Source organism: Myxine glutinosa, chromosome 1, assembly GCF_964187855.1.
Source record: "Myxine glutinosa chromosome 1, kmMyxGlut1.1, whole genome shotgun sequence".
Lineage (NCBI taxonomy): Eukaryota > Metazoa > Chordata > Myxini > Myxiniformes > Myxinidae > Myxine > Myxine glutinosa.
This window is the reverse complement of record NC_136261.1, coordinates 127,066,685-127,093,416: the sequence shown is the minus strand read 5'-3', so window position 1 is coordinate 127,093,416 and position 26,732 is coordinate 127,066,685. Positions and strand designations below refer to the sequence as shown.

At 44.5% G+C, this 26,732-nt stretch overlaps 1 long non-coding RNA gene across 1 annotated transcript; it reads left to right on the top strand.

The window, feature by feature from the left end:
* Positions 1 to 2,408: 2,408 nt before the first annotated feature.
* Positions 2,409 to 20,068, top strand: LOC137419234 (uncharacterized). The gene is made up of 3 exons (XR_010982799.2): positions 2,409 to 2,671; positions 3,872 to 3,993; positions 19,673 to 20,068. It is a non-coding gene; the product is annotated as an uncharacterized LOC137419234 (long non-coding RNA).
* Positions 20,069 to 26,732: the final 6,664 nt, after the last annotated feature.

Genomic DNA, 26,732 nt, shown 5'->3' with positions numbered 1-26,732 from the left:
AAGCACTCTCCGAGCGCCGAACGATGCCGAGTCGCTCCAGGGTAGCGAACGCCGCTTTTGCCACTGCCAGCTTCGTCGGCTCGAGGCGGCGTGCCCGGGCGTAGACCGGTGGCCCGACGGTGGGGATGTGATGGGCCACCCCGTGCTTGACGGCCCCCGCCGAGAAGGTGGGCCGCGTGAGGGCCGGGAAGCCGGCGAGGAGGCGGGTGAATGCGTCCGCTGCCGGAAGCGTACAGATCAACGTGGCCGGAACCGAACCATTCGGCAAGCCGCTTGGCAAGCCGCTCGGCGAGCTGCTCGATGAGCTGGGCAGCGCACAAGCGAGCGAGCTGAACGTCTCGGCCTGGACAAGACGTCTGCGCTTTACGTCGACCAGGAGCCCATTAGCGCACAGGAAGTCCGCGCCAAGCAGTGCCATGGGCACGTCGGCGGTGACGAACGTCCATCGGAAAACCTGCCCTCCGAACCGCAGAGAGAGGCAGCGTTTTCCGTACGTACGGATGGGCGTCCCGTTCGCGGCAAGCAGCGCGGGGCCCCCGCCCCCGGCGTGCTTGTCTGACGTACAGGCGGGAACGACACTCACCTGCGCTCCCGTGTCGCACAGGTAACGGCGCCCAGATAAGGTGTCCGTTATGAACAGCAGGCTGCTCGAACGGCCGGCGCTCATCACCACTATTGAGCGCCGGCCCGGGCGTTTCCTGACCTGTTGAAGGAGCATGGCGGATGACACTGCCGAGCCTCGTGGCCGAACTTGGTGTGGAACCAGCACCAGGTGGTGGAGCTGGAGGAGCGCGACTGGCTCCGCCAGGCCGGTGGAGTTGGCGGTTTTCCCCGCGGTGGCGGTTTTCGCCGCGGCGGTGGGCGGGGCGTGGTGGCGGTGACGAGGTGCGTATCAGCATGCTGCGTATGCTGTGTAAGCTGATGCTGTGGATCAGCATCATCAGCAGCATCAGCCTCGAGGTCCGTGACGGCCGCAAAGTACCTGTCCGCCTCGGCTGCCAATGCTCGGGGTTCCGTTAGCACGGTCCCGGCCAACGCGAGGCGAACCTGCGCTGGAAGTTGGCGACAGAAAAGCGCCCGGAATAGAGAACCGGGGGCTTCGTCGCCCAACAGTGACAGCATATGGTCCATTCGGACCGACGGGCGCGTGTCGCTGAGCTCGGGGAGATCCAGGAGGCGGTCGGCCCGTGCGTCGTCCATGAGGCCGAACGTGGCTAGGAGTAGCCGCTTGAGTGCCTCGTACTTGTGGCCGTCCGGTGGGTGGCGAAGGACGGACACAACTCGAGCGGCCGTGCCGGGCCCGAGGGAGGCGACGACGTGGCAGTAGCGCGTGTCGTCGCCGGTGAGGTGCCGAAGCTGAAATTGGGCTTCGGCTTGGACGAACCAGACTTCGGCCTGAGCCTCCCAAAATTCGGGAAGTTTGATGAAGTTGGCCATGGCAATGGCGTCGTGTGTGGAAGGATCGCTCCGGCAGATCCAACGTCGAGGTCACCAGTAAAGCGCAGCGTTACGCGCGATGCTTGCGAGCAAGGAGGAAGCGGACAAGCGGTAACTTATAAGCGTCTTTATTTCAGGAGCTCACTGTAACACTAGCGCGCTCCGGGCTGCGCGCCCCGTGTATATCCTCAGGCCACGCCTACCCCTCGGGCGTGGCCACCGCCCACTTGGTGCGTGGAATGATGTCATCACGCCAGTGGGCTTTTGTGTCCGCCACACCAGGATGCTTTGCGCGCATGCTCAGAAACTCCCAACAACAGAGACCATTGGGGGCATGTTCAGGTATATCTTGCAAGCAAAACAAGGATTGTTACCTAAAATGGCTGACAAAGCTTCTAAAAGAATACTTGGAAAGGTTCCTGAGAGAAAGGGGTGTGCCTCTGCACAACACAAGAGTTGGAGAACTTTCTCAGGTCACTAACAGCCCTGTGCAAGGCCCAATAAATGTGGGTGGGCGTGTACTACCCAAACCCTCGACCATCTCTGCCAGTAAGTGGAAGTTTAATCTTGCGGAAGTGTCTCCTATGATCGTGGCAAGCTTGGTGGTTTATTTAAATAACATCTGCAATCGGAAGCATGATGATGTGCGTCATTATCAACAAAGTAGTGGCTGCCACCTCGTCGACAAAGGACACCCTCACAACGTGAAAATACACAAAGGTTGTGCCATTTATTAATGTGGGGGCTAGTTGTATCAGGCAGACTTCCCTGAGGGAGATACCATATGTGGTTTGGATGCTTCTTAACAGAGGTGGGAAGGTCATATCTGGGGCTTGTGAACGCACAGGATAAGTTTAAAACCAACTTTAAAATGATGATATTTACTATTAATCATGTTGACTGATAGACATTGATATGATACTGATAGACACTGACTGATAGATGCTAGTCTGATAGACTTATGGTACTGACTGCTAGACATTTCACAGATATTTAATGATGCCACATCCACGGATATTTCTCGTATTTCCTATATTTCCACGAGTAATATTTGCATCATGGAAGATAACACTTATGGTTAACCATCTTGAAATTGCCACTCTTTCATCGAAATGGTAAAAATGATGTTAAAAAGACTATTTGAATTCCAGATTTCTTCCGAAGAACGGCAGGTCTTCAGGTTAAAAGCACCCGTCCAGCGGAAGTGAGTCACTGAAAACCACACATCAAAAAGGTAATTTTCATTAAGAATAATATATAACAATGCGACTGAGTCGCCAATATGCTTCCACATTGTCCCACAATGGGTAGATGCCATCACTGCATATGTATGGGTAGAGGATCACGTTTGTGAAGTTTCGTGTTGATCAGATAAGGTTCGTTTTTTTATCCAAGATGGCTGCCAAACCAGGTGACCTATGATGTCATGAATTTAATATTTCAATACAAATTGGTCATAGATCATGTGCATGCAATTTTAGATTTTTAGGATAAGGAATTCGATCAAAACATTTTTGGCTGGTATACCACTTCACCTATGATGTCATCATTATCATGCTTTTGTTCCCCATTGGGAGTACTTGACAATGTGCCAAGTTTCAAATTTTTCCATTCAGCGGTTTTTGAGAAATAATTTTTTAATTATTTGCTTTTATTCCAAGATGGCTGCCATACCACGTGACCTATGACGTCACAATTATCATAAAACATTCTGCATGGGTGTCACTCCTACCCTGAAAGTTTCGTCTCAATCGGACATGTGGTTGCTGAGAAAAACGAGGTTTAGCCTGGACGGACGGACAGACAACCCGAAAACATAATGCCTCCGGCGACTTTGTCGGTGGAGACATAAAAAACATTTTGCATTTAAAAAAAAAAAAAAAATTCTGGTGTTGGTAAAAATATAAAAATATATGTGGCACGGACAAGATGGGCGGAATGGCCTCGTCCTGCGTGTGATTTCCTTGTATGACCTTGTGTAGGTTTATAGCATAAAATAATCCCCTGATGATGTTTGAGCAATTCTTGTATTTCCGTGTTTTGTCGATTCCTGTTTGATTTTGCTCATAGTGTTTTGCCCATAGTTTTGTTGTTTGGTAATTGATCGTTTATTGTTCAACTCATTTCACCACAAGCTTCAAGCATTTTGGAAATGCCCCTATTCTCTGTGCCACATATGTGAATTATTTATTTCTACTTACCCTTGAACAGATTACAACAAATAAACGGCTCGATGTCAAACGAGAGTCGAAAACCCGTATTTGTGTTTTGGAGTCAAGTTGGAGTAGTGAGGCACGAGTGAACACAGGGTGGAGATTCCCAGTATTTTGAATATGAGAGAGGGCTTACGAGGACACGGGGTTAGAGCAGGACGCTGCAAAAAAGTTTCTGTTTGTATTGTACCGTGCTTATTTTAGACTTTTATTTTTTGCAGCTGCACAGATTTGCAACTTCAAAAAGTGATGTTCACCGCAAACTAAGAACCCAGAAGGCGTCAAGTACAACGTTTTGAATTTGCATCCAAGGTCCACATCGGCTGGGGGATCGTCCTTCAAGGTAGTTTGCGAATTCACGTCACGGTTGTGATGTTGTTGATGTAAGTACAGCAGTTATGGTGGTTTTGAGTGCGCAGCTGCAATTTTTCACCCGAGACGCAAAAACACAAGACGAGAGCGCACGCCTCCCTTCTTTCCTCGACAAAGAACTTCAGCTTCGAAGTTCGACGGTGGAACTTTTTTTTTTTTGGCATACAAGATCGAGGCTCGTGTAAGAGCTAACATCAATCACAAAAAAACCCACAAACGGACACACAAAACATACAATAAAGGGAGCGGGAGACGAGATGGGGAATTATATTTTATTACGTTTTTTAATTTAAAAAAAAGTATTATCAATTTTTTAAATAAAAAAAAGGAAAACTTTTAAAATAAAGTACCTTTCTGTGCCGTTTCTGAGATGTAAACAACCCTGATCTGGTCGAGCTGTTATCGTGGGTATCGCCTCCTGGTGGTCTGTGCACGGATGTCTCTCCACCATGGTGTTTTGTGCGTCGTGACGCATTCGTATGGGGGCGGCCCATCGCACGTCACGAAACGCGTGACGTCAGTGGCGAGTGATGTCAAATAGAAACCTCTGCGATGGCAGGAAAATGATATTATACCATGACGAGCACACGTTTATACCTCATGAAAACAATTCGATCTTCATAGACCGTCAAGGCAACGTCAGTGACGTGTTTACCATGTTATCATTTATCTAAGACCCTGAACACAGGATATAATTGTGAGTTAATGTAGCGTTACACGGCATACTATTAGAGCTTTATAAATGAGAAAGTCTAAGGTTGAGGAAATAAAAGTCACATTAATTACTCAAATTAAACAATTAAAATTACAATTAAAAATCACATTAAACATCACTAAAGACCCACCTGTTCAACACTGCATTCAACATTCAACCCACAGCATTTAACCCCTGACTATCTCTTCTCCTTCTCCCTCCTTTTGCTTTAAATATTTCCCTATTGATTCTTGTCTTTTTGCAATTGTTGTTTTCATGTATTGTTATGCATTATGTTTGCCACTCTGTCAAAGCGCCTTTGGGCTTCTGGAAAAGCGCTATACAAAATAAATGAATTATTATTATTATTATTATTAATGGTATATTTATTCTATGGTCTTCTGCACTGGAGGTGTTATTCTGATTTTCGAATGGGAGCCTCATTCGGAACCCAAACAACGAAATGGGGGGATGAGAGGGTTTGTGCATTGGTGCTAATCGGATTGGGACACAGAGGCAATGTTAGGTCGTAGAGCCCCCTGGCGTTCAAACCTGCTGTGACCAGACACTCGAGATGCTGAACGTTTTTCACCTTTATTGGATTTTGGTGGCATGCCGGAAGATTAAATCCATACACTCATCCTCAATGGGTCTATTGGCGATCCACGATCTACGATATAAGAGAGCCGTTGGTCTGTGTGTGTGTCGCCATTTTTCTTAGAGATGCCTGAACGGATCTTCGTCAAACTTTCAGAGGTTCATCAGTGACTGCTTGGGAGTGTGTTAGGCAAAAAAAAAGTTCGTTTTTTGGGGATTTAAAAAAAATCGCTCTATAGTGCCTAAACCTTTTGGATTAATGACAGTTATATACAAGTACACATTCGCATAGATAATACAAAACAATCACCAGACATTTGAACACAAATAATCAAACAATTCTGGGGGCTGTCGAAGTTTGTCGTAAGGCTTTTTCTTCCTGAACGTCATCATACTTAACTCAGAAACGTGATGAACGGCACATTCACCAGCATATATTCAACGAAAATGTAAAATGATGATTTGACATTTGTGATGGATTCTGATTTGGATGTAATTGTTTTTCCATTATATTTGCCTTCATTTCAAATATGTTAATGTTTCTTTTTCGCTTGAGCAACACCGGATATTCCAGCTATAAACACATATACTTTACTCGGGGTACAAATACAAATACAACTTTGTCTGGGGGGTAACATAGGCAATGTGGCTGTGGCGTGAGGGACTGGGAGAGGGATGTGGGTGTCTGGGAGAGTGGTGTAAATTCTCTAATGTGTAAATGTGTAACATCTAGTGTCACCTGGTGATGGTGGCAGAGGGTATTACAATTTCCTTTTTTACCTGGGCAACACTGAGGTTAAAGCACTCTTTGCACGGGTAAATTTTTCCTCCTTCCAATTCCCCCCTTACCCCAACAGTCCAACACGGAGGGGCCTCTCAAACCCCCCCCCCCCCCAAAGATGTATATGTAGTATATCTCTCCCCTCCCTCTCACCTCACCTTTCCCCTCACCCTTCTACTCCCCCCACCCCTTCCTCACCCCTCCCTCACCTGCCTCCCTCCCCTCTCCCCCCCCTCCCCCCCCCCCCCCGCAACGCGCCGGATACTCCTGATAGTATCTAATATATAAAGCTCATTTTAACCACTGACTCACTGATTCACTGACTGATATTAATGTTCGGTACCTTCCAGGTGATATAGAAAGCTGAAATTTGGCATGCCGATGGACACCAGAAAAATCCACAGAACCGTAGGAAAGCGTCTATAAATGAAAATTTACGTTAAAAGCTGTAAACTCATCTGTAAAAAGAAAAATAACCTCGATCAATATCTAGCATTTGGAAATTGTAATTTATATAACTGTAAACTGTGAAATAAACATGACAATAATGTCTGTAAATGGGGAAAAGACATCTGCAAATGAAAAGAATAAAAAGCGTCCATAAATGAAAATTAAAGTAAAAAACGCAAACAAGTCCATTAAAAAAAACCTCAATCAATATCTGACATTTGAAAATTGTAATTTATACAACTGTAAACTGTGAAATAAACATGATAATAATGTCTGTAAATGGGGAAAAAACATCTCTAAATGAAAATTTAGGTAAAAAACGATTTTTTTCGTTAAGAATTTAAACATTAAAAACGTTAAAACTGAAGTCCGGTTAAAAAAAAAAAACCCCAAAAACCTCAATCGATATCTAGCCTTGGAAAATTGTAATTTATATAACTGTAAACTGTGGAATAAAAACCTCAATGCAAATTTACTTAAAAACAGTAAAAGCGTCCGTAAAAAAAAAAAAAAAAAAAAAAAAAACCTCAATGAAAATGTACTTTAAAAATCCGTAAAAGTGTCCATTAAAAAACAAAACAAAAAATAAAAACCTCAATGAAAATTTACTTTAAAACTGTAAACGCATCCATAAAAAACCTCAATCAATATCTGACATTTGACAATTGTTATTTATACAACTATAAACTGTGAAATAAACATGACAATAATGTCTGTAAATGGGGGAAAAAGCATCTCTAAATGAAAATTTACGGGAAAAACGATTTTTTCCTTAAAAAATTAAATGTTAAAACTGAAGTCGGTTAAAAAAAACCTCAATCGATATCTAGCGTTGGAAAATTGTAATTTATATAACTGTAAACTGGGAAATAAAAACATAAATGAAAATTTACTTAAAAACTAAAAGCGTCCGTTAAAAAAAAAAAAAAAAAATTAATAACCTCAATGAAAATTTGCTTTAAAACCCTAAATGCGTCCATAAAGAAAACCTCAATCAACATCTGATATTTGATAATTGTAATTTATACAACTGTAAACTGTGAAATAAACATGACAATAATGTCTGTAAATGGGAAAAAAGCATCTGTTAATTAAAATTGATGGAAAAAACGATTTTTTTGTTTTAAAATTAAACGTTAAAACTGAAGTCCGTTAAAAAAAAAAACCCCAAAAATCTCAATCGATATATAGCGTTGGAAAATTTTAATATATATATAACTGTAAACTGTGAAATAAAAACCTCAATGAAAATTTTCTTAAAAACAGTAAAAGCGTCCGTTAAAAAAACAAAACAAAAAATAAAAACCTTAATTGATATCAGTGATGATATCAATGGTCAGTGAAAGATGATCAGTGATCCTTGCCTATAATCATAAAGATTCCATTTATCATGTACATGAAAAGTCTAGTATCTGGATGCGGATCTTCACCAAAGTCGAAACAGTTGGTCCTTGTCACACACACGTCCACCAAGTTTCATCCAAATCTATCCATAACTTTTTGAGATATCCTGCTCACAAGCAAACGGACAGACAAACAGGGGTGAAAACACAACCTGCATCCACGTTTGGTGGTGGAGGTAATTATTATGCATCAATAAATTATTTACAATTATTTCAAGAATAAAAATTTTAAGTAAATTATGTGCCAGTTAATGAATATTGTGGTAATCCTGGGAAAAGGAATCAGATTATCATTACTAATCTGACTATTTCTGGGAGGTTCTGTTATGCTTAACTTGGTGGAGGGAATCTAAACCGTAATCAGAACTCTGCAACTTTTTACCGAATCACTCATCCAATTGTCCAACATGCATTTTTTGAAAGCCACGAAACAGACCTTTCATTTGGTACCAGTAAACCTTTTCTTACATTGGGGTGCGACGAAAATCATTCTTAGGGCCTATCTGAAGAATGGCCACAATGATAAAGGATTATGCAGACCATTGTGCACCATATCTTCATATACTCTTTCTCAAGAGACTTGGCAACACAGGCTTGCAAAAGTCTCACTGTGCCAATTACACAATTTCCTGGCCTGGTTTGAGACAGTTTACAAACAAGGAGTGATCAGTCAGTCTATGTCCTGTCATTTAAAAAGTAGACTACCAAATTTAAGGAAGTTAATTTTTATACTTTCATTTTCATCATTAAAAAAAAACCTTTAACAATCGTGGGATCTTTAACAATCGCCAATAACCAGTGCTGGCAGATGGGTCCTCCAAATAAACGTCTCTCTGATGGACAGCACACATCGATGCCTTGCCCTACATTGGAATCACCAATAGGAAAAGACGGCTGGATCAAGAATCAAACCCAGGCAAGACAGCTCAAATACTATACATATTGAGATTATAGAATTCCCTGTGTCGATAGTGCAGATAATCAGAATTAAGACCAGTTACTGCACTGTAGTTGCAAGAAGAAAGCCGGACATTAACAATGCATACATACACATACATAAACACACACACACACACACACACACACACACACACACACACACATATATATATATATATATATATATATATATATATATATATATATATATATATATATATATATATATATATATACACACACACACACACATAATATATATATATATATATATATATATATATATATATATATATATATATATATATATACAATATATATATATTATATATATATATATATTGTTGAGGATTTGAGAATCCTGTGTGTAATTTGTTGTAAAATATACCCTTTTGTGTGCTGTAAATATTTCTTGTAAATACCTCCAATTGTAAAGATCAAAGGTCGTCCTTAGTTAGGCCATCGCACACACGTAGCAAATCATAGGTTACCCTCAGTAGTTATGTCCTTAGTAAATGTCAGTGGAAGGCTCTGTGGTCCACTAATTCATTGCGTTGCATCAATTAAATAAGCGTAGGCCCATTTTCCTCTCGTGCCAAAGACGCCATTGCAGGTGCTCTAACCCGGAGAGGAAGGGTGTGGCCCCGCCTCGTCATCGGGGGGGGGGGGGGGGGGGAGGGGGGAGTCAGCCAAGCGCGAGGGACAAGGTGTGGCTTTGCCAATGCCTCATCAAGGGGGCGGGATCGGTGAGCCCTCGCGACCAATTAAGGCCGAGGCGAGCTGACCGAGGGGCGTTTCCAACAGGCACGCGGGTGAATCCCAAAAGCACGTAATAAAAGGGGACGCGCGGGTTTTTTTTATAGGAGAGAGACGAACACGAATGGTCTCATGCGCCTACTGCCTCGCCGTGCTGCCCCCCTTGTGCTGGAGCTTGCGCCGCCTCGTGTCCTCTGTGGGCCCTGCTGACTGGAATCGACGTGGGAGAGACCATCATCGTGCCACTGGCCCCGAGACCTTCTTGCCGCGATCTCTCTGGACCGTGCCCCGTCCTACCGGCATCAAATCCAATCTGCAATTTCCCACCGTGTGAGTCTGTCTTTGTTTGTTCTGTCCCGGGTATAAGTAAGACTGTATAGGTAAGCTAGAATTGCTCTGTGTCCTTCTGCTCCTTCCATTTCCCTGTACATTGCTTTTATTTTATTCTTTTGCTCCTTTTCTTTGTTTGTGTATATGATAATTAATAAATATCTGTTCTTCCTACTTTTGCCTTTGTCATTCTCGTCCGGTCGTCTTCGTGATTTCCAGATTGAGTGTACGTGGCGCGATTCGGCCAACGCATAGGAATCGGGTCTAGTGTTTGTTAATGGCTCGAACTCCGGGTTGCTAAAACCGCTCGGCAATTAATCCAACTAAAACCGTGGTTCGAGCAGAAGTTATTCCCTCGTTCCTGGCTGGCGGTAGTAATTAGGTAAGCAGCAAACCCCTAGGCCTACGGACCCTACCTACCGTCGGTCCGGTAAGGACGTTGTAACTTCGAGGACCACGACGGTCAGTCATAGACGAGGGGATTAATCCCCCCTCGATAAGGGGGAAAGAGGCCGACATTGGGTTCCGTAACAATTGGTGTCAGGAGTGGGATTCGAGGCCCGAACCAAATATTTAAACATCTTTAAAAAAAAAAAAAAATTGGTCAAAATTTGGAGTGGCCAAAATTTAGTTTTAACATCCAAATTTGAAATCGCGCCATGGATGATCAAGGCGACCGGATGCCGGTGGGGGAATTAGAAGAGGGGTTAGAAGCAACCCAGGACCCCAGGGAAATGTATATGGAGGAGAGGGAGGAGGAGAGCAATGAAGATGTGGTTGCGGGGGTATCTGGTGCACAAGATGGCGCCCTCGCGCACGTGGTTGTAGAGGCACAAAATGGCGGCTCGCATGTGGTTGCGGCAGCTGAGCCCGCGCCACCAATGAATTTGGACCTGTTTATGAAGCAGATGATAGCCTTTATGGTAAAGACAGACGATAATTTCAGGAGAATGGGGCAGCAATTGGGGGGCCAAATGGGGGCAATGAGGGATGAAGCAAGGGGTACTAGTGCCTAAATTGGGAAGTTAGACAGCAAATTGGAGGGTTTAGACAATAAATTTGAGGGTTTAGACAATACATTTGAGGGTTTAGACAATAAATTTGGGGGATTAGAAAACCAAATCGGGGAATTGAGAAATGATATGGGAAGCCAAATCGGTGGAGAGACCATCATTTATTTGTGTTTTAAAATTGTCGCACTCAGGGTCAGGTTAATTGTAGAGGGTTACTACACCTGCGTGTCACACTAAAGTTAAAGTTTTTCGGGCCGGGACGTCCCGTGAGGATGAGGGTGCAGTGTTGAGGATTTGAGAATCCTGTGTGTAATTTGTTGTAAAATATACCCTTTTGTGTGCTGTAAATATTTCTTGTAAATACCTCCAATTGTAAAGATCAAAGGTCGTCCTTAGTTAGGCCATCGCACACACGTAGCAAATCATAGGTTTCCCTCAGTAGTTATGTCCTTAGTAAATGTCAATTTAGAAGGTAAATTGGGGGGCCAACTAGAGGACATGGGTTATCAAATTTGGGAAATGAAGGAGGGGTTAACTGGGTTGGAAAATAGAATGGCTGCCCAGGAGAACCAGATGAAGGGGGTGAAGAATGGGTTAGGGGGGTTAGAAAACACTATGGAAGGCAAATTGAGAGAAATAGGGGAGCAATCCGCCCGGGAAATTAAACAAATGGGAGAGCAGATAGAGGAGGTGAAAATCGGGTTAGAAACCAAATTGGATGCCCAGAGGAATGATTTGGAACAGATGAGGGCAGCATCTACCAAAGAGATGGGAGAAATGGGGGAGGAGATCAGACGAGGTGTGAGCGAGGAGGTCTCGGGGGTACGCGAGGAGGTAAAGCGGGGTGAGGAGCGTATGGAGAAAGAGGTGAGAAATAGTACGGCTAGGTTACAGGGGGGAATAGAGGATCTGACGAGGGGAGTAGCGCAGCTGACGGTGGGACAAAAGGAATTAGTGGAGCAAGTGGAAAAGAACACTGCGATAATCGGGGGGTTAAAGGCGACGCAGAAAGAAATAAAAAAGGAACTGGTAGCGACGAAGAGGGAATGTCAGATGGTACATGAGGGGTTGACAAAGAGTTTGGATGAAGTGACGGGAGGTGAGGACGCACATAGAAACGATCAAGGTGGCCTTCGAGGAAGAAATTGAGGGGGCGCACCGGGAAATAAAAGAGGTGAAGCAAAAATTAGAGGAAGTGGAAGAGGGGGTGAATGAAATTAAGAAGAGACAGAGGGAAATTAAGAGAGAGATAAAGGAGGAGGTGATGGAATTGGTACAAGGTCTGTGCTCAAATCGTGATGATGTGCTTACTGACCAAATAAAGAGTTTGCAGGTGGCGGAGGAGCGAAGACGAGGTGCCAAGGTGAGTGGCGATATACTCGGAAATGTATATGGTGTGAGGGGAGATTCAGTCGGCTTGAGTGTTGGTGTAGACCCGGGTGTTCGTGAGGGACCAATGGTGAGGTGTATGACTGGTCCGGAGTGTATGGAAAGAGGAGGTGTGCAAGGAGGTCCGACTATGGGGAGTGTTACAGGGGATGTAACGGAAGAGTGTACACCTGTGGTGAGTGTTACGGAGGACGTAACGGGAGAGTGTGCACAAGAGGATGCGTGGAAAAGGTGTGTAACAGAGGAGTGCATGATTACAGAGTGCACTGTCGAGAGTAAGGGTGAATGCGCGACCGAGTGTGGTGGTGAGAGTAGTGAGAGTGACACGGAGCACGAGTTGGTTGTGACAGGTGAGAGAGAATGCACACCTGGAATGGAAGGATGCACACCTGGAATGGCCGAGCGCGTGTGGGAATGCACACTTGAGTTGGTAGTGAAGCACGTGATTGGGTGTGCGGAGGAGTGCACACCCATGGTTGTCACAGAGGATGTGACCGAGGAGTGGGCACGAAGGGGTGTGTTGATGAGGTGTGCAAACGACGAGTGTGTGCCAAGGTGTGCGGTGGTCAGGTGTGTGACGACGTTTGTGAGCAAAACGAGTGTACCTGGGGGGTGTGTAAGAGAAGGTGCAATGACGGAGAGTATGGAGACAGCTGGATGTGTGAGCAAGGAACGGAACGCGGGGTGTGAGCATGCAAGTGAAGCATCGATGCTAAAAGGGATAGCGGTTAGATCGACTTTTAGCCGAAGCGAGCCCTTGGTTCGTGCCGGGCTTTGTGTGCAGCGGGAACCAGCGGGGATCGTAACCACGGCGGTTTCGAAAGAACCGCCATGCGGGATCCACGCCGGGCCTCGCTCTAAACGGTCGCGTCCATGCTCCGCTAAGCGGAGCGGGCGGCCCGGTAGGAAGGGTCGGCACGGCGACCCCTTGTGGTTGAGGCATTCCGGCAGGGCGAGATCGGGCCATCGGATGGCTCCGTGCAGAGATGGTGCGTGGAATCTCGGCCCGAGTAAGCCCCCTTCCCTGCCCCGAATGCCGGACAAATCCAACCGCCAGCAACAAACCACCCGCATTCATTGCTCGGCTCCGCGAAGCCGGGCTTTGAAAATGTAAAGACGCACCGGGGCTCAAGTTAAAGGACATTTGGTAGGGATAGGGAATTTGTGATTTGCAAAAATTTGATTGGCAGATTGATGATTGGTAGAATGATTGGCAGTGATTGGCAAATTTTGATTGGTTGGAATTTGATGGCAAAATTGGTAGTGGAAGATGCCCGATGTGGTGGGATGGCAAATCCACCATCCCTCAAAAGTTGGGGCACATGAGCTATAGGTTTATGGGGTTTATGGCAGTGTAAGCTCGCCGAGGGAGGGTTTGGATAATGTATCGGGACCTGGAGATGACCATAGGTAACAGTAGAGGTAAGTCGTGACATTGGACAGGTAGACGGGGACATAGAGAGGTTAGAATGGTTGTTAATGACATGGGATGTGCTTAGTTTAAAGGGAAGACGGGGAGCACCCAGTTAGCAGGGCACCAGGTAGGTCAGATGATGCCGTGTGTGTTTTTTTTTTTTTTTTTTTTTTTTTTTTTTGTATACAAGATCGAGGCTCGTGAAAGAGCGAACATTAATCACACAGAAAGACAAACCGACACATAAAACATATAACATCGGGAGCGGTAGACAAGATGGGGAGAGAGGGGGAAGGACACAAACACAACATTTGAGAGCAGGGACCGAGAGACATGGAGACATGGAGACATGGAGACATCGAGAGATCTGAGAGAGGGCGAGGGCTTTGGGGGGGGGGCATGGGAAGGGGGCGGTGGGAGAGGTATAAAACATATGGACACTGCCAGGACTTCCAGGAAAGAAGTTGGAATTTCCAACAAGGTGGATCTGGGGTGAATTAGCGGGGGTAGAAAAGATCAAGGTTTTGGATGGGGGAAGATAAGAGATGGTGGTGAACAGCTGTTTTAAAGACCTGGAGGGAGGAGTGGGATTGAAGGGAGTGAGGGAGTTTGTTCCAGAGGCGGGAGAAAAGAGGAATGAAAGAGTGAAGGTGAGCAGAGAGCCGAGATTTCGGCAGTTTAACCATCAGAGGGTTGCTGGCAGATCTTGTGCGACCTGTAGGAATATTTGGGGGACAGAGCACAGAGAGAGCTGGGGGTGCAAGGCCGGAGAGGAGTCGGTAGAAGACAGAAAGACCACCTACCTGCCTGCGGTGAATGAGTGAAAGGCCCTCAGAGATAGCTTCATCGCGGGAGATTCCAATAATTCTGAAAGCTTTGGTTTCAACAGCGTGAAGCCGAGCTAGGTGTGAGGCAGGAGCACCGGCCCATAGGGGAGAACAGTATTCCATTGAGCTGCGGATGAAAGACTTGTATGTGGTGAGGAGCTCAGGTGTGCCGAGGAAGGACTTCACACGACGGAGGATGCCCAGTCGGCGACTGGCTTTGGAGGCCAGCTTGGAAATGTGGTTTTCCCAAGAAAGATCATGGCAGATTGTGAGACCCAAAAGCTTGAGCGACAGAACTTCTTGGAGAGGATTGTTGAGAAAGTAGATGGGAGGGTTGTCCAGTCGATCTTTTCGGAGAGACATAGTAAGAGTGTGAGATTTGTCAGGATTGAAAGACATGTTCCACTTGTTTGACCAGTCTGTGATTTTGTCCAAGTCTTCAGAGAGTGAGGAGGCTGCAGACTGCCGATCTGAGGGAAGAGGAATGGAGCGGCAGAGAGTGGAGTCATCAGCAAAGAGATAGAGAGGATTTTCAAGAGAGTCAGAGAGATCATTGATGAAGACCAGAAAAAGCACGGGGCCCAGAACACTGCCTTGGGGAACTCCAGCCTGAACAGGAAGAGGAGATGAGAGAAACCCATTCAGGGCCACACGTTGACGACGACTAGAGAGGAAGTCCGCCAGCCATGCGTGGAGATTTCCATGGATACCAAAGGAGGAGAGTTTGGTGAGCAGAGCGGGGTGCCAGACCGTGTCGAAGGCACGTGATATGTCGAGGGAGACAGCTCTAATTTCCTGTTTGGCATTGAGGACCTCCATCCATTGTTGAGACAGCAGAAGCAGCATGTCCAGAGTAGAGTGACCTGGTCTGAAACCAAATTGATGATCAGAGATCAAGCCATTGGAGAAGAGGAAAGATTTCATATCCGAAGCAATGATGGATTCCATGACTTTGCTGATAATTGGGAGAAGGCTGATTGGTCTGTAGTTGCTAGGATCTGTTTTTGCACCTTTTTTGTGCATAGCGGTGATGTTGGCTGATTTCCAAGCAGATGGCAGTTGACCTTGAGCAAAAGAGAGGGTGAAGAGAACAGAGAGAGGGTGAGATAGAGCGGCAGAGCAGGATTTTAGGACCCGTGGGCTGATGCCGTCGGGTCCAGTTGCAGAATCAGAGTTGAGGGTTGACAGAAACTTTTCCACCTTGTCAGGAGGAAAGGACACGGAGTCCAGGAGCAGCAGGGTACGACTGGGTATGGTGGGTACAGAGAGGGATGGGTTTGGGACACAAGATTTAGAGGCAAACTCAGAGTTGAGGCATTCAGCTTTTTCACGTGCAGAGTCAGCTGTGTAGCCGTTTGAGGTAAGGGAGGGGATGGAGGGGGAACAAACACCAGAAACGGATTTGACCAGACGCCACCAGGATTTGGAAGAGGGAGACAGATAAGAGAGTTCGGTCTTGAGAACGGAGAGATATTGTTTCCTGGCTCTCCTGAGGGTGGACACACACTTGTTTCGGGCTTTGTGAAAGGAAATGAGATTTCCTTCCGTTGGATTTGCTTTCCAGGAGACGAAGGCAAGTTGTTTCTGGGCAACAGCCTCACCACAAGAATCCGTGTACCATGGACGGGAGGAAGGGTATGACAACTGAAGACGAGATGGGATAAATCTGTGCATGAGAGAGAGCAATTTACTTTGGAAGAATTCCCAGGATGAGTTGATGTCAGAGGTGGTAGAGATGGGAGACCAGTCCAGATGATTGATGGCTGCTTGAAGACCGTGCCAGTTGGCCTGAGTGAAATGCCAGACTCGTCGACGCTGAGCAGGCTCCCTGAGGATGGTCAGAGAGATGTCCACTTTAACAAGGACATGATCAGATGATCCGATTGGAGCAGAAGAAGAGCAGCAGACATTTTCAGGGAAGTTAGTCATAACCAAGTCCAGAAGAGAAGATGTTCCGTTGACTGAGATCCGGGTCGGGAAATTGACAGATTGTGTCAGTCCCAGTGAGTCGCAGAAGTCCTTTGCTGAGGAGCCATGGCTGGTGAGAGAGGTACCCACACCCAGCCAACTGGTATGATGACAGTTGAAATCATATGAGGAAGAGGAAGAGGAAGGAGGAGAGAGTATATGAGGTTGATAGAAGGGATGAGTTGGGATGTATATGAGGAAGAGAGAGTTGGGATGAGTAGATAGAAGTTGGTCCATATTATCAGACAGCGAGATGTAGATGGAGTCATCACTGTTTGGTGGACGGTACAACACACATATGAACAAGAGGTGGGAGCGAAGGGGAAGCCGTAGCCAGAGGTATTCCTGGGGGTGAGGTGGAGAGAGTGCAGTGCAGGGCGAGTGAGGAAGAGAGTTTTTGATAAAGATAGCAACCCCACCTCCAGGACGAGGCTCAGGTCTATCATACCGGAGGAGGGAGTAGCCCGGGAGAGATACTAAGGAATCAGAGACATCATAAAGGAGGAAAGTTTCTGTTAAGCAGATCACGTCTGGTTTGACAGAAGCAACCTGTATGGAGAGATCAGTTAAGTTTGAACGAAGGCCCCGGATGTTTGAGGTCCATACCGTTAATGAAGAGGAAGGGGGAGCATCAGATACAGAACAGGGGGGAGGAGGGGTAGGGTAAGATGTGGAAGAGGTGGAAGAGGTAGGGAGAGTTTTTGAAGGTGTGTCAGAGATTTCAGAATGGCTCGGAGAAAGGGAAGGATGGGGCGGACAAAAGGTTTGATGGTGATTGGGTGAGGCACAATGAGGTGTTATTTGAGGAGGGGGAAGAGCGAGGCAGAAGGTTGGGGGAGATGGAGGTGAGAGTTGGAAGGGGGAAGAAGCGGGGAGGACGCTTTGAGGAGGGGGAGTGAGAGGGGGGAAATTGAGAAGCAATGAGGGTGGGGAGATTTGAAGGGGAGGGGCGAGTGGGGAGTTTGGGAGGGAAGGGACAAGGGGAGGGATTTGAAAGGGATGGGATATGGGGGAGATTTGGAGGGGAGGGGTGAGGGAGGAGTCTAGGAGGGGAGGGGCGAGGGGGCGTCTTGGCGGGGAGGGGTGAGGGGGTAGTTTAAGAGGGAGGGGGCAAGGGGGGAGATTTGAAAGGGATGGGTGATGGGGAAGATTTGGAGGGGAGGGGTGATGGGGAAGATTTGGAGGGGAGGGGTTATGGGGAAGATTTGGAGGGGAGGGGTGAGATTGGATTTTAGAAAGTGTACGATTTATGGGAAACGAACATTTATTGCAAAATGAGTTTCTTGTGACCTTCGAGTTAAAAATACGTTTAAGGACGCTGGATGGAGAATGGAGTGCAGGAGAGTTTAGGGAATGTAGAAAAAAGGCACTATAGGAGATGGATATTTTTTTGGGGATGAATTGATTTGGTGAGCAAGTCGAAAGCAGCCTTTTAAAGAAGAAGAAGAAAAAGGTGTTATAATATATGACGGAATACATAACTTGAGGGGAAAGTGTAAACATTGAAGGTTAATAACAGTGAAAACTATCTGGGGAAATGGGGGAGAAACACGTGGTCGAAGAACGAACGAACGAATAAGAATGAATAAACGAATGAGAACAGAGAAGGTAATGTTTTGTTTTTTTGTTTTTTTTGAGTTGAGATTTACACAAGGAAGTAGGCTATGGGTGAAAAGACTGGGAATACAGAGAACGAAAGTTATTGGATCACAAACGACGGACCGCTGAGGTTGAAAGTGTATTCGGACGTGTATTGTGAAAAGTGTGAGGTGATTGTGAGTTGTATTGAGCGTGAAAGTGTATGGAGCAGTGTATGAGTGAGTAATGGTGATTGAGTGTTGTGTTGAGCAAATGGTCCTGGAGGAAGGAGGGTGCAGGAAGCACCAGGAGTGATGGGCACAGGTGTTCCAAAACAGGTGAGCATGGTTGAATGGAATAAATGGTCTGGAATATATGGAGTATGGAATGGATGGTGTGGAGTGAGTATGGTGGAAACTGTGGAGTGGAGTGGATGGTGCGAAGGTGTGAATGGGGGAAAAGTGGACCCCTATCACGAATACCCGGGGAGGGTAGTTTAAGAGTTAGGTAGAGGGAGTAGGTAAATTGTGGTTGGATATTGGCATCTGTGGTGCGTGGTGGAAGAATGGTGTTTGGATGGGTGCATTAGTGACGTGGAAATGGCTGGGCGTGTGGCCTGTTAGTGTGTCTAGTTAAATGGGCACTCCGCCACTGTTAGGATGTCGGCCAGGTGAGGCCGCAGGTGGGCTCTGGGGGCCGTTAGAGTTGTTGTGGATGGGGCCCGAGGATCCGGAGGACGGACCCGGGTAGCCCAGTGCCAGAGAGGGCACCGAGTGGGGAGAGTGCCTTAGGGCCTTCCCCAGGTAGATAGGTTAGGGTAAGGAGCAGGTAAGCTCGGAGGCAACTGCAGTGGTGGAGGTGTGCAGGTGGGTAGACCTGCTGGGAGAGCCACACGACCCAGTCCTGAAATTGTGCAAAGGCACAGGGAGTTGAATCGGGGGAGTGAGACCCCAAATTGATGAAGCACCACAGTTTGGTCAATGGGAATTTGGTTCTTAAAACCACATAGAGTGTAAGATGGCCAATGGATTGGCAGGGAAAGACCCCGAGTAGTGTAAAGTGTATTAAAGTCATTTAGAGGATAGTTAGGATTAAGAATCTCCTCACACCATCTACATCCACTCACCTGAGGTGACGGTGCTCCACACCATGCCATGGTTTTTATTATTTTTTTGTGCAAGTGTTTGGATTGTGAGACGCATCATGACGTGGGTGTGGCATTGTGCTGATGTTCCATCTCTCCCTCCTTATGAGGATTGATGATGAATTGGTGATGGCAAATTTTGGATTAGAGGGATTGTGGTGACGAATTTGTAAATGTGTAAGTTTTTTTTGTAAATACGGGGAGGGGCAAGGGGGGGTAGTGTAGGTCACCTATGGGGGGCGTACGGTAGGGACGAGCTTTCTCACTTCGCTCTCCGTACGTACCTCGTCCTGCATTGCCTGTTTTGATGTGTGCTGCGCCCTTGCCCTCACTAACCCTGCGGCTTTGTCTTCCTTCCCCAACCAAGGATCGTGCTTTCTGGGCACTGAGGGGGAGCGTGCGGGGAGGTCGCATCCGTGAGCCCGAACCCCCGCACCAGCATGCTTGCATTGATGCACCACTTATGGACCGCCGTTCTGCGGCCAAGCACCACTATATGGACCCCACGTTTTGGGGCCTGGCACCTCTGCTGTGGACCGGCCATGGTGGCCAGGTAATCTTACTTGCGGCCCAGGGTAAAGGTGGCACCTATGCCAGACAGGTGGACCACCCTTAGTTGGCCCCTGTTGGCCATAAATAAAAAGTGGACGCGTTGGTGCCCTTTTATTTTCAAATAGGCCGCAAGTTGAGAACGTCAAGAAAGAACATCAGGAAGAACATCGGCCCAGCAGAGAAGAAGAAGACCACCACCAGTTGTTTTTTTTTGTTGTTTTATTATTATGAACTGGTGACTGTTGCACCGAATGGTGCTTTTGGTGCGTTTTTGGTGATTGGTGCTTTGGTGTTTATTGGTGCTGGTGTGTCGATGCAATGCATGCTGTCTCCTCCCTCCCCACAGGAATCTCTTTTTGTTTCTCTCCTGGAAAATCACAGGTCCTGGGTTGCAGTTTTGTAAATAGTCAAAATAACGTCATTGTAAATAATGCTCCCCCACCGTTCATGTTTAGTTTGAGAATTAATTCCGCAATTCGGTTAGCTGTGGGTGTGAAACTGTTAGGCAGGGTGCAATGCAATTAGCGGGACATATTTATTTGTGTTTTAAAATTGTCGCACTCAGGGTCAGGTTAATTGTAGAGGGTTACTACACCTGCGTGTCACACTAAAGTTAAAGTTTTTCGGGCCGGGACGTCCCGTGAGGATGAGGGTGCAGTGTTGAGGATTTGAGAATCCTGTGTGTAATTTGTTGTAAAATATACCCTTTTGTGTGCTGTAAATATTTCTTGTAAATACCTCCAATTGTAAAGATCAAAGGTCGTCCTTAGTTAGGCCATCGCACACACGTAGCAAATCATAGGTTTCCCTCAGTAGTTATGTCCTTAGTAAATGTCAGTATAAGGCTCTGTGGTCCACTAATTCATTGCGTTGCATCAATTAAATAAGCGTAGGCCCATTTTCCTCTCGTGCCAAAGACGTCATTGCAGGTGCTCTAACCCGGAGAAGAAGGGTGTGGCCCCGCCTCATCATCGGGGGGGGGGGGGGGTGGGGGGGAGGAGTCAGCCAAGCGCGAGGGACAAGGCATGGCTTTGCCAACGCCTCATCAAGGGGGCGGGATCGGTGAGCCCTCGCGACCAATCAAGGCCGAGGCGAGCTGACCGAGGGGCATTTCCAACAGTCACGCGGGTGAATCCCAAAAGCACGTAATAAAAGGGGACGCGCGGGTTTTTTTTTTATAGGAGAGAGATGAACACGAATGGTCTCGTGCGCCTACTGCCTCGCCGTGCTGCCCCCCTTGCGCTGGAGCTTGCGCCGCCTCGTGTCCTCTGTGGGCCCTGCTGACTGGATTTGATGCGGGAGAGACCATCATCGCGCCACTGGCCCCGAGACCTTCTTGCCGCGATCTCTCTGGACCGTGCCCCGTCCTACCGGCATCAAATCCAATCTGCAATTTCCCACCGTGTGAATCTGTCTTTGTTTGTTCTGTCCCGGGTATAAGTAAGACTGTATAGGTAAGCTAGAATTGCTCTGTGTCCTTCTGCTCATTCCATTTCCCTGTACATTGCTTTTATTTTATTCTTTTGCTCCTTTTCTTTGTTTGTGTAAATGAAAATTAATAAATATCTGTTCTTCCTACTTTTGCCTTTTTCATTCTCGTCCGGTCGTCTTCGTGATTTCCAGATTGAGTGTACGTGGAGCGATTCGGCCAACCCATAGGAATCGGGTCTAGTGTTTGTTAATGGCTCGAACTCCGGGTTGCTAAAACCGCTCGGCAATTAATCCAACTAAAACCGTGGTTCGAGCAGAAGTTATTCCTCGTTCCCGGCTGGTGGTAGTAATTAGGTAAGCAGCGAACCCCTAGGCCTACGGACCCTACCTACCGTCGGTCCGGTAAGGACGTTGTAACTTCGAGGACCACGTCGGTCAGTCATAGACGAGGGGATTAATCCCCCCTCGATAAGGGGGGAAAGAGGCCGACGTTGGGTTCCGTAACAATATTATATATATATATATATATATATATATATATATATATATATATATATATATATATATATATATATATGTATATATATATATATGTATATATATATATATATGTATATATATATATATATGTATATGTATATATATATGTATATATATATGTATATGTATATATATATATGTAAATGTATATATGTATATATATATATATATATATATATATATATATATATATATATATATATATATATATATATATATATATATATATATATATATATATATATATATATATATATAATAAACGGCAATGTCTGTTTGTGGTGTCGTTAGGTATACAAATCCGTATGCGCTTACTTTGAGGTCTTAATGGTGCACAACTAGGGGTAGTTTTATATGGGGAATCCAATGGCAGTCTTTAAAATTTACTGAAATCGCACTCCCCGAGCTCGAACTCAAAAAAAAAAAAAACCCAAAAAGGTGGGACCACGAAATATTTGACCTTTCTAGAAGGGTCAAATTTCTTTTACCCTTTTGCTATTGGACAATTTAAATAGTCTCCACCTCCCTAAGGTCTCCGCCCCTCCTAATAATCCTATATAAGCCGTGGCGTTACTTCAACATTCATTTTAATAGCGAACGTTTTCGCCTCGTTTCATCATTATTATTATTATTCCTATTTCTCGATTTATTCCTATTTCTGCTCGAACTTCTACTCGAACTCAAAAAAAAAACCCCAAAAAGGAGGGACCACGAAATATTTGACCTTTCTAGAAGGGTCAATTTTTTTTACCCTTTTTCTATTGGACAATTTAAATAGTCTCCGCCTCCCTAAGGTCTCCGCCCGTCCTAATAATCCTATATAAGCCGTGGCGTTACTTCAACATTCATTTTAATAGCGAACGTTTCGCCACGTTTCTTCATTATTATTATTATTCCTATTTCTCCGATTTATTCCTATTTTGTTTATTCCGATTTATTCCTACCTTCGAAAATCTCCGATTTATTCCTATTTTATAAGTAAAGCGAACGTTTTCCATAAAAAACGAGCGTTTTTCCCACCTCTTTCCATTATCATACGAAAAGCGACAGATTTCCCTACTACAATGCCACCCAAAAAGCGGCCAAATTTCGGAAAGTCGCCTGCAGATCTCCATATGCAGACACGAAGAGAAGCACGGACAGATGCGGCACATCAGCAGGAACTTCAAACCCTGGCACGCAGGCGATCAGCTCTTATAGACCAAGAGACACTCGAGGAAAGACAGTCACGACTCCAAGAAAACGCTGCCAGACGAAGAGCTGAAAGGCAGCAGGAAGCACTAGAACAGAGGCAGTCTCGCCTCCAAGAACAGGTCTTCCGGCAGTCAACTCGACGGCAGGAGGAAACTCCAGATGAACGTCAGACAAGGCGTCAAAGAGATAGGACAAGTCATGCTGAGGTAAGATCTCGAACATTCACTACGCAACATTGGTACCAAGGTGCTTTCAATTATGATCCAAGCCATGATTATGCATCACATGAATTAGTGACCATTGGTTCCATGTCTAATATTCGTGGCAAATATAGCTCCAAAAAGTGGGATAAAGAAACACCAGGCATGTGTTGCACTAATGGCAAAGTTCAGCTGACTATGCTTCCTGAACCATCTGAGCCGCTTCAGGATCTTCTTCTTGGCACCACTCCAGAGTCCAAACAGCCACTTCACCGAGGAATAGAGGCGGTTTGCGCCAAAGGTGGTTTGCGTACACGTGATCCGCGCAGTCTCAATTAATGGACCCTGATTGGAGCGATCTTATTCGTGCCACGCTTGGTCAAATGGAGAAATCACGGGAACGATCGAATCAAGAAGAAAGGAAGAACAGATGGGTTTAATGATTCCCACACGTATTTACAGTTCCAGGACGAAGAGACACAGAGAAATCCTTATACAGTCTTAACTTATCCCTGGACAACGGGCCCGTCTCACTCACACTCACACAGGGGATTGCAGATGTCGATGTTCACCAACGTGCCGATGTGGTCGTCCAGGATCGGCCCCGTCCGGCTCTCCGTGGTCCACGTGCGTCCCGTGAAGATGGTGATCGGCAAAGACAGGGACTCGTAGTGCGTCTCTCGAACGAAGGAGATATATCAGGTGGAACGGCAAGCGGCTGACTTTTACGGCAAAGGGCGGACTTTTACGGCAAAGGGCGGTTACTCAGCTGTTCTCATGCAAGTTAAATTAGGAGCTTTGAGTGATTTTATGCATTATATGATGTGATTTTCCACAATGGTCTCTCACAGACTAATTAAAGTATATAATCAAAGTTCTGCTATTTTTAAAAGAGAGTGGGAAATCTATATAGTATTACAGATTACATAAAGGCTGCTTAGTTCACCGCTGTTATGTCTGGCCTCGTGGCGTATATAGAGGCTCGTGAAATAATGCCATAAAAGCAAGCCGTTCTTTATCAAACGATGTTTGTAAGCGATGGTGATACAGTCACAAGCGGTATAATTTTTATCACAGCGGACATCATTTTTGAAATTAAAATTACAAATGCTAAGAACAATGATAAGGTGATAAGATGTTAAGACAATGTTAAGGTGAAAAATTAAACGTGTTATTTTTCAACCGTTTCGTTTTTTTTTACAGTTTTTACATACGGTCTTCAACCATCTTCTATATATATATATATATATATATATATATATATATATATATATATATATATATATATATACATATATATAAATATATATATATATATATATATATATATATATATATACGTATATACATACATATATATATATATATATATATATATATATATATATATATATACGTATATACATACATATATATATATATATATATATATATATATATATATATATATATATATATATATATATATATATATATTACGGCTTTTACATAAATTTTCATTGAGATTTTTATTTTACAGCTTGTTTACAGCTTGCAGTTATAGAAATAACAATTTTCAAATTCTCGATATTGATTGAGGTTTTTTTTTTGGTTATGGATGTGTTTACGGTTTTTAACATACATTTTCATGTACGAGCACTTTCCGTCAGTTCTGTGATTTTTCCCGGTGTAACGGCTTTGATGTCCGTTGACATGCCAGATGTCAGCTTTATACGACTCCCAGAATGTACTTAGCATTAATATCAGTCTTTTAGTGGTTAGAAAGAGCTTTACTGTATGTATTATATACTAGCATGAATACCCGGAGGCAGGAGAGGAAGGGGGTTTATATATGTTTATATATATATATATATATATATATATATATATATATATATATATATATAAATATATATATATATATATATATATATATATATATATATATATATATAAATATATATATATATATATATATATATATATATACATACATATATATATATATATATATATATATATATATATATATATATATATATATATATATATATATATACATACATATATATGCTGGTGGGTGAATGTGGCTCACGTTTCTAAGTTAGGTGTGATGCTAATCAGGAAGAAGAAAAAGCCGTACCACCAAATTCGGACACTTCCAGAATTGTTTGATTTATTTGAATTCAAATGTCTGGTGATTGTTTGTATTTATTTATGTGAATGTGTACTTGTATATAACTCATTAATTTAAAAAGGCTTAGGCACTATCGAGCGTTTTTTTGTTTGTTTGTTTTTGGGGGGTACTCCAGAAAAACGATCTGTTTTGGTTTCATAATTTTTATTTTATTTTTTATTTTTGCCAAAAACACTCCCAGGCACTCACTGATGAACCTCTGAATGTTTGACGAAGATCCGTTCAGCCAACTCTGAGAAAAATGGCGACACAGACAGACAGACATCTCTCTTATATAGTAGATAGATATGCTGTGCATGCATATATATATATATATATATATACAGTAGTGACCCCTAATTCCGAACGCCCCTCATCTCGAACTACTCTAATTCCGAACCGTAAATTCGAGAAAATTTTGTCCCTAATTCCGAATGTATTTCTATAACCGAACGTGGAGGGCAAACGTGAAAGCATGGGCTACCAGGCAGTTCTTCACTGAGTGGATTCATGAGTAGTTTGCCCCTTCTGTGAAGGCTATCTTGAGGAGAAGAGTCGCCAACACCAGGCAACTTTGGAGAGGTGGTTCTCTAGAAAGCAAGCCTAGTGAGCCCCAACCCTCTACACGTGGTGTTAAGAGACAAAGAGAGCAAACACCAGAAGCACAGTCATCTTGATGTTAGCCTTGGAAGGTGCCTCACCTTCCAAGCAATAAAACCCTCTCCTCCTTCCTCCTCTCCGGCTTCCACATGCACCATCAGAACTCTCCACTAAGGTAAATGCAGTTATTTTCATGTTAGTACATTTATTTCTTGTTTTTTATTATTATTATTATTTGATATTTAGGGCATTTACTCATCTCATTTTACCTTGAATCATGTGTATTTGCAGTTAACAGTGTCTTGATAATGGGTTTTTGGGGTCCAGGAACGGATTAATTCACTTTCCATTATTTCTTATGAGGAAAATAGTTTCTAATTCCGAACTTTTCCCAATCCGAACTGCCGCTGGAACGAATTAAATTCGGATTTAGAGGTCCCACTGTATATATATATATAGTTGTGGTTTTGAGTTTTGTACAGTCAGTATAATAAAGGTTAAAATTTCCCCCTCATAGTTAGTCACACAAGCAACATGTAGCCTCGCGATAGTGTAGTTATTATCTCTCTTATATTATATTATTATATTATTAGTTATTATATCTCTTCGTATTTGTGAGCTTAGTCCTTTTCCTATGTTGGTTCTGCGTTGAGTAGAGTAAGGAGAATAGGTCCTACTTCTACTGACTATGCCGCCTCCCTAGCCTCATGTCCCTTTATGCTGACTTTGGTTCATTTTGGGCGAATTAACATGAG